This window comes from Cajanus cajan, chromosome 3 (assembly GCF_000230855.2).
Source record: "Cajanus cajan strain Asha chromosome 3, NIPB_CcT2T_4, whole genome shotgun sequence".
Classification (NCBI taxonomy): Eukaryota; Viridiplantae; Streptophyta; class Magnoliopsida; order Fabales; family Fabaceae; genus Cajanus; species Cajanus cajan.
Genome location: NC_138519.1, coordinates 55447120 through 55453727, shown reverse-complemented (window position 1 = coordinate 55453727; position 6608 = coordinate 55447120). Strand labels below are relative to the sequence as shown.

At 35.7% G+C, this 6608-nt stretch overlaps 1 non-coding gene across 1 annotated transcript; it reads right to left on the bottom strand.

The window, feature by feature from the left end:
- Window positions 1-2435: 2435 nt before the first annotated feature.
- LOC145956670 (small nucleolar RNA R71) lies at window positions 2436-2542 on the bottom strand. The gene has a single exon (XR_014432908.1). It is a non-coding gene; the product is annotated as a small nucleolar RNA R71 (small nucleolar RNA).
- Window positions 2543-6608: the final 4066 nt, after the last annotated feature.

Below are 6608 nucleotides of genomic sequence, written 5' to 3'. Positions count from 1 at the left end.
CTTTTCGGTAGCTTATCTCATCAGAATTCCACATTTAAGTGTGCTTGACTTGGAGTAATATAGGGATGAGTGACCTTCTAGGAAGTTTCCCAAAAAATGTGCAGTAAGGACAAAACATGTTGAAAAGTGAAGTGTCATGAAATAACATCCTTGAAAGGCCAAATATGAGAGTTGTTACATTAATAAATTTATTAAAATTAAACAAAAAATTTCTGAAGGTTATCTACGGATAAAATCCGTAGATAACAACTTTTGCGGGTTATCTACGGAAAAATCCGTAGATAACAAATTTCGTGGGTTATCTACGGAAAATTTTTCGTAGGTAACGTTATCTACGACCTTATTACCTATGAATTTTTGGCCGTAGATAATTAAGACTTATCTACGAATTTTCATGCTTATCTACGAATTTCTTCCGTAGATAATTGATGTTGTGTATTTTACTCGTATTTTAGCACTTTAATTCACAAGAATTCATAGCATAATCATGCATATCTTTCATGTTTTTAATAAATTTTTATATCATTTTCCTATTTTATGCTTTTCTTGGTATGTGTTGTGTTTTCTCTGAGCAGGATCAAGATTTAAGAATTAAAGAGGAAATGCTGAGCTACAGGGAAAATCACGGCCGTGATTCTAAATCACGCCCGTGATTCACCAGAGAAAATCACGGCCGTGACTCCCAATCACACCCGTGAACGCTACTGACCCTTCATAGATGTGCTCCAAAGAAGATCACGGTCGTGATTCTCAGTCACGGCCGTGATTCACTTCGCGTCCCAGGTTTTTAAGTTTTATGTTTTATTTTTATTTTATCTTTGTAATTTTTATCTTGGTAGTTTTACCTTTTTACCCTTTTAGGTTATAAATTAGATGAGGTTAGCCTAGAACGCAGATTTTGGTTTCGGAGACAGTTTTTTTTAGTTTTTGACACTTGGAGAAGGTTGGGCGCCTGTGCCATCGACTCTAAGGTTTGCTTTTCTTTTATTCTTCTTTTCTTGGAGAACTACTATGAACTCCTGTGAGTAGTTTCCCTTTTTCTGGGATCAGGGCTTAGCCTCTGAGAACCTCTTTATTAATGCATTATTCAGTTTCTTAATTTTATTCCAATTCTTGATCTGTTCTTTTATATTTTATATATGAACTTTAATATTATTGTTTTCATAATAACATTAATTAAGGATGAACTGAGAGGAGAACTTGATTATAATTATGATAAACAATTAATCTTAATTTTCATAATCATAGATAATTAGGGATGAACTGAGAGGAGAACCTAATTATCGGAACCTAAAGGAACAGACTTGAGTGTTAAATCACGAGAGTTGATTTAAGCTTTCGAGGAGCAATAGATTAACAAAGATCTTAATGGGTTTAATTGAACGTAATTACCACGAGAGTAGAGATTAATTTTAATTAAACACGTCCTCGTAGCCTGAGAAGGTGCAAGGATTAAATTAGGTTAAGACTACCTTCAAGATGGAATAGAATTAATTAATGAAAATAATAATTCAATATTGTTGGAACTCTTTGTGCGAACCCTAGATTCCCGGAAATCTCCTTATCTTATCTTAAAGTTTTATCTTATTCATTAATTGCATTACTATCTCTTTTACCATCAAATCTGATCTTATCATCTCAAAACAAAAATTCAATCTGTTTTAAAATTCAAATTAAAATACTAGTAATTCTAGGTCAAACACGTAGTCCCTGTGATTCGATATTTATTACTTGACGACAATCGTACACTTGCGGTTTTCCATACATCAAGTTTTTGGCGCCGTTGCCGGGGACTACGTCTCTTGGTTTAAATTACAATTATTTTAATTCGAATTTTTTTTAAAAAAAAAATAAATAAAAAAAATAAAAAAAATTAAATAAATAAATAATTTTTTTTTAGTGTTTACTTCTCCAATTCAGATTTCACGGGTCACTTTTTTTTTTTTTGCAGTGCCTTAGGGTTAATGCAAAAGAGATCTCTACGTCTTGGGAAACCAACACCACTTGATCCTGAGATTGAAAGAACTCTCCTGAGAAGGAAAAGAAACCTTTCTAGAGAATTTGACATGGCTGCACAACGAGATAATTTACCGCTTCGGGATTACTCTGCACCCGTAGCTCGTGGGATACCTGGAGGGGAGATGCAAACTGGAGCTACTGTACCAGCTTCTCTGGTGAATATGCTCAAACAGAACACCTTTGGAGGACTACCATCAGAAGATCCTAATGACCACTTAGAGGGGTTCTTGGAAATCTGTGAGACCCAGCAATTTGATGATGAAGTTTCTGATGGAATGCAACTCCGCTTATTCTCACTCACCTTGAGAGATAAGGCAAAGGTGTGGCTAAGAACAGTGCCTAGAGAAAAGATAGCAACTTGGGAATTATGTGAAAGAGCTGTTCTAGAGAAATTCTTTCCTCCTTCTAAAACTAAAGAATTGAGGAAGAAAATCACTAATTTCCAACAAGGCACTGGAGAGACTATTTATGAAGCATGGGAGCGGTTCAAAGGATATCTTTAAGCATGCCCACAACATGGCTTCAACCGTTGGCTTACCATCCAATTTTTCTTTGAAGGATTGGACCAACAAAGCACCATGATATTAGACTCAGCAGCTGGAGGATCTTTCATGGGGAAACCTATTAATGACTGCATGATTATTTTGGAAAATGTAGCCTCAAATCACAGCCAATACAGTGAAAGAGAAGTCACAGCAAGGAAAGGAACTCCGGGGCGATATGAAGTGAACAATATTTAGTTACTCTTAGCAAAATTTGATACTCTTAATCAAAGATTAGACAAGATGGAAAAAGCTAAGGTTAATTCAGTGGCTACAAATCAAGTATGTGACCTTTGTAGGGAACAAGGGCACACTGCAGTAGATTGTACCTCAATTTTTACTGGAGAAAAAGAAGATACTACTGAACAGGTGGCAGCTTCTCATAATTTCTATGACACTCCTCGAAGAGAGAAGAGTAATCCATATTCCAACACATACAACCCTGGTTGGAAGAATCATCCTAACTTTTCTTGGAAGAATAACCCAGTTCAAGGAACTAGCAATCAGCAACCTAATTTCCGTCCGTCCAATCACTTCATTAATGGGGAAGGAAATCCAGTACAGACACCCTCAATTCAACAAAGTGTTTCAAGATTAGAAAACCTTATGGAGAATTTTGTCACTAATCAAAAACAGACCAATGATTCAATGGCAAATTCTATTCAAAACCTTGCTGTCAAGGTTGAGAATATTACTCTCCACAACAAGATGCTGGAAAATCAAATTGCACAGTTGATGCCTAGTTCAAACAATTCTCCAGGTAAGTTCCCAGGTAAAACAGTTGCAAACCCAGCTGAAAATGTTAATGCTGTTACTTTAAGGAGTGGGAATAAATTAGACAGACCTGTGTCTAATCAAAATGATAATATTGAGATTGATGAAGACGCTTCTCCTATGGTTGAAAAACCTGAAAAAGAGAGATTAGAAAAAGAAAAAGTATCTTCATCAAAGCCTCAAACTGTTTATCACCCTCCAATTCCTTTTCCTCAAAGGTTAGCAAGGACTAAACTTGATAGACAATTTGAAAAATTTTTAAATATGATCAAACAAGTGTATGTAAACATTCCATTTGTAGAAGCTCTACAACAGATGCCTACATATGCTAAATTTCTTAAGGATCTTTTAGCTAACCGAAGGAAATTGGATGATAGAGAGACTGTTACATTGATCCATCATAATTTGCCCAAAAAACTTAAGGATCCTGGTAGTTTCTCTATACCTTGTCTCATTGGAAATCTAAGGTTTGAAAAAGCCTTATGTGACCTTGGGGCAAGTATCAGTTTAATGCCTTTATCAATTTGCAAGAAATTAGATATGGGAGAATTAAAGCCTACAGCAATGTCAATCCAGTTAGCAGATAGATCTATAAAATATCCCATAGGAATTTTAGAAGATGTTCCAGTTAAGATAGGTAAATTTTTAATTCCGGGAGATTTTGTTGTTTTAGAAATGGAAGAGGACAAACAAATACCAATCATACTAGGTAGACCATTTTTGGCTACAGCAGGCGTGATAGTAGATGTCAAACATGGAAAATTGTCCTTATCCATTAATGATGAAACAATGGAATTTAATATTGCTAAATCTGTTAGACAACCTTCTCTTGAAAATATTTGCTGCAGGGTTGATATATTGCCTAAAGACATGGAGGAAGAAGTCATGAGATCTATTTTGAGGGATCCCTTGGAGAATTTTCTAGTTGGAGGAAAGCACATAGATCTTGAGGGGATTCAACCTAATTATGCTTGCTTGATCGATTCAAGTCCCCCGTGTAAAGAAAAAGATCCTCTAGTAGAAAGTCTTCTTGAGTCTTCAACAGATTGGCAAGAAGAAAACTCTCCAAAGTTAGAACTTAAACCACTTCCTTCATCTTTAAGGTATGAGTTTTTGGGGGCTAATTCCACTTATCCAGTCATAGTGAATTCAGCTTTAAATGAAAAAGAAACTGAAAAACTTCTCAATGAGTTGAGAAAATTTAGAAAAGTTATTGGATATACTATGGCTGATATAAAGGGAATTAGTTCTTCATTTTGTATGCATCGCATCTTCTTGGAGGAAGGATCCAAACCTTCTGTTGAAGCTCAAAGAAGACTAAATCCCAAGATGAAAGAAGAGGTAAAGAAAGAAATTTTGAAATTATTGGATGCTAAGGTAATTTATGCTATATCTGATAGTCCTTGGGTAAGTCCAGTTCATGTGGTTCCTAAGAAAGGTGGGATGACAGTAGTTAAAAATGATAATAATGAATTAATTCCCACAAGAACTGTGACTGGGTGGCGTATGTGTGTTGATTATAGAAAATTAAATAATGCCACTAGAAAGGATCACTTTCCCTTACCTTTTATTGATCAAATGCTTGAAAGGTTAGCAATGCATTCATACTTTTGTTATTTGGACGGATACTCCGGTTTTCATCAAATCCCTATTCATCCATTAGACCAAGAGAAAACTACTTTTACATGTCCCTATGGTACTTTTGCTTATAGGAGAATGCCTTTTGGCCTATGTAATGCACCTGCTACCTTTCAAAGATGTATGACTGCAATCTTTAGTGATTTATTAGAAAAAGAGATGGAAGTTTTCATGGATGACTTTTCAGTTTATGGTATTTCCTTTGATGACTGTCTATTAAATCTAACTAAAGTATTGCAGCGTTGCTCTGAAGTGAATTTAGTCTTAAATTGGGAAAAATGTCATTTTATGGTACAAGAAGGAATTGTCTTAGGACACCTAATATCTGGGAGAGGAATTGAGGTAGATAGAGCAAAAATAGAAGTAATTGATAAATTGCCTCTTCCAATTGATGTTAAAGGTGTTAGAAGTTTCTTAGGGCATGCCGGTTTCTACCGAAGGTTTATTAAAGATTTTTCAAAAATCTCTAAACCATTATCTAATCTACTTGTGAAAGAGGTACCTTTTAACTTTGATGTTTCTTGTAAGAATGCATTCTACAGGTTGAAAGAAGCTCTCACTACAGCTCCTATTCTGCAAACTCCTGACTGGAGCCTTCCTTTTGAAATCATGTGTGATGCAAGTGACTATGCTATAGGAGCTGTATTGGGACAAAGAAAGGACAAGAAGGTTCATGCTATATACTATGCCAGCAAGACTCTTGATGAAGCCCAAGCCAATTATGCAACAACAGAAAAAGAATTGTTAGCAGTCGTCTATGCTTTTGAAAAGTTCAGATCTTATCTTGTGGGGTCTAAGGTTATTGTTTACACAGATCACTCTGCCCTAAAGTATCTTTTTAATAAAAAGGATGCTAAACCTAGGCTCCTCAGATGGATTCTCCTTTTACAAGAATTTGATTTAGAGATTGTGGACAGAAAGGGAGTAGAAAATGTAGTAGCTGATCATCTCTCTCGACTTCCACAAGACCAAGCAACAAAGGAGGAACTCCCTATTAATGACAGCTTCCCAGACGAAAAGCTTTTAGCAGTTGTTGTGAAAAACAGTCCCTGGTATGCAGATTATGCGAATTACTTAGCATGTGGAGTCCTTCCTGAAGACTTTAATTATCAACAAAAGAAGAAATTCTTTAGTGACCTTAACAACTTTATTTGGGATGAACCTTACCTATATAAGAGGTGTAGAGATGGTATCTACAGAAGGTGTATCTCAGAAGAAGCAGCTCCTCACATCATTCACTCATGTCATTCTTCCGCATATGGAGGGCATGCTAGTACGTCAAAAACTGCAGCTAAAATTCTACAATCTGGTTTTTACTGGCCAAACTTATTTAAGGATACCTGGAAGATGGTAAATTCTTGTGACCAATGCCAAAGATCAGGGAATATATCCAGGAAACATGAAATGCCATTAAATGGGATTTTAGAAGTAGAAATTTTTGATGTATGGGGAGTAGATTACATGGGACCATTCCCAAGTTCTAAAGGTTACAAGTTCATATTAGTTGCAGTTGATTATGTGTCCAAGTGGGTAGAAGCGATTCCCGCTCAAACGAGTGATTCAAATACTGTCATTAAACTCTTCAAAAGAATTATATTTCCAAGATTTGGGGTCCCAAGAGCTGTGATCAGTGAT